Source organism: Pipistrellus hanaki (genome assembly GCF_964339955.1).
Source record: "Pipistrellus hanaki genome assembly, chromosome: 3".
Classification (NCBI taxonomy): Eukaryota; Metazoa; Chordata; class Mammalia; order Chiroptera; family Vespertilionidae; genus Pipistrellus; species Pipistrellus hanaki.
Genome location: NC_140505.1, coordinates 10918394 through 10920799, shown reverse-complemented (window position 1 = coordinate 10920799; position 2406 = coordinate 10918394). Strand labels below are relative to the sequence as shown.

The 2406-nt window shown below is 34.3% G+C and overlaps 1 pseudogene across 1 annotated transcript; it reads left to right on the top strand.

Moving 5' to 3' along the window:
* The first annotated feature begins 356 nt into the window (after nucleotides 1–356).
* On the top strand, nucleotides 357–948 carry LOC311618699 (methylmalonic aciduria and homocystinuria type D homolog, mitochondrial-like; annotated as a pseudogene). The gene has a single exon. The product of its transcript is annotated as a methylmalonic aciduria and homocystinuria type D homolog, mitochondrial-like (transcript).
* The last annotated feature ends 1458 nt before the right edge of the window (nucleotides 949–2406 follow it).

The window sequence follows — 2406 nt, the reverse complement described above, 5'->3', positions numbered from 1 at the left end:
AGAGAAAATCAGGAATCTGAGAAGTCATGATGACCTTTAAAAGTACTAAATTAGATAACATTATAATTAAAACTATGAAAAGTGTGATGCCATCAAAATTAGAGTAACTATGATAGAACTTTGTATGTTAGGTTAATAAGTTTAGATTTGTGCTGAGTGCAATGGATAATAAATGAGTACAAAGGAAATTATGTTCAAATTTGGATTTTAAGAAAATTAACTCTAGACAGCTGGAGGCAGTGGTGGTAATTGGTATGGATGGTTTCCAACCATGGTAACGCCTCCAAATTCTTCCTTCTTCCAGCCACAGCTCTTAGGAAACAAAAGAAATTTTGCATCTGCTGTCTCCTCTAGAAATGGCCAATGTGCTCTGTAACAGAGCCAAAGTAATTTATGATCTTCCAGGATTTTGGTCTTTAGTTAAAATTGTTGTCAATCTAAAGCCTTTTTAACTGCAGGATTTTCAGTTTCTAATGAGTCTCATGTGACCACTGAACCTCCTTATGTATGCTCTTGAACAATATGGTTTGAGAGCATAGGTTTTCACTGTCACCTCATTGGGACCATGTCACAGAAGAATAACCAGGTTTATATAGCTTTACTTGATGTTTAGCAGAACCTTTATGAAGTGAAAGACATGTGTTTGCAATGTCATAATATGTGAATGAATTTCAGGGTGACCATCTATCTATTGAACAAGAAATTAACAGTGCATAAACATACTTAGAAAGTGCCAAAGTAGAGTGCACAATCCAAACATGTCCAGAATTGCTGCTAAGGGGTTTTCAATCACTGTTTCCAGAAGTGGCCTCCAACAAACTAATGATTCTTATCTAATGCAGAAAACTAAGAATGATATGACTTCAAATAGCTTCAAATAGCGAGGAGGTAGATAATAAAAGAGAAGCGCTCTTAGAAATGTTCATCAGTGGTCTTAGGGAAATATGAGACACTCTTTGAGCCAAAGGCTATTTGGCTGACTTTATTGACCCATCATTGGTTTTGTATTTTTTGGATCAGACACAGTGGGACAAAAATAGGTTTATATTTGTTCCCATGGAAAATAATATAATAATTAATAACACAAGAATAAAGTGTGTGTTTTGTGTACTCATAACTGTAAACCTACTTTTGCCCCATCCTGTATACAAACACTCTTGAAACAGATAAATGCTATCAGCATTTAGGATTCTCTTTTGATGATTTTGGCTGGGTAAAGTGATTCATCAGAGTCCCTGGGGTACCCACAGTGTTGTAGGAGCTGTCTTCACAAATGCAACATCAGACAGCCATATTATTAAAAAATTAAATGGCAACCAGCAGCAATGCCAATTTATTTGCTATACCATTTGTATTTAACATTTGGGTTGCTCCATAAACATTTGAGTTGATCTATAAATACCTATATAAAGAATGTTTGGTCATTAATTTAGCCAATTTTTTAAACATTTAACTGTTACTAATGACTATTTGTCAAATTGTTTTTTAAAATTATTATATACTTCCATAATTTGAATGGATTGGAATATATTTATAGCTTGAAATTCCTAACCTCTTTGATTATGGATCTATGATAGTAAGATCATTTAAAAATTATCAACTATATTATTGAAATGTAATGCTATCTTTATATGTTTAAAGCATTTATTCATACGTAAACACATACCTGACATTCTTAGAAGTTTCTGGTTTAATATTTATTGAGCTTTCAGAGTACCTCAGTTTATTACTGTCAGTTGTATATGGGCATTTGAAAGTAAACAAATTACTGTATTAAAATTAATTACTTGTTTTCATTAATGAATAGCTATAAGACTGATACTCAGTGTTTCTGTGTGATTTAAAGGCTGATTTTCAAAAACCTATATTCCATTACTTCAAACATAAGTTTACTTGTATCACCAGAAAAGTAGCCGATAGTCATCAATGCAAAATATCAATAGTTCTCAGCTGAAAGAATTATTCCCAATTATAATACCCTTCCTATACTAATATCGTAGTTATTTTCAGAGTGCACCATGCTCACCTCAAGGTTTCTATGCAAATTACAGAAAGAATTGCAGATAGCCCTGTCACATCATCACAAGTATCCATGGCAAAGACACTAGAGTGGACCCTAATACCAGTGGAGGATCCTATTTTTCCTGCGCCAGACCTAAAACTATGGTGACTGTGGGACTCTGACACATGCTGGGAGGAGCATAGAATCTGTAAGAGAGAGCAATGAAATGGCTTGGCCAGGCCTAACTTGCTTACTACTGGGAACTTGCATTGAAGGTAGGCTCAGCGCAACTGAGTGTAACTCATCCTTGAGGAAAAAAGAACAAGGAAGGAGCTATATATTTCATGAGTCAAATATCTGTTTCCCCTTCTTTAGAAAGAAATACATTGGAAAGATGGAGCCTT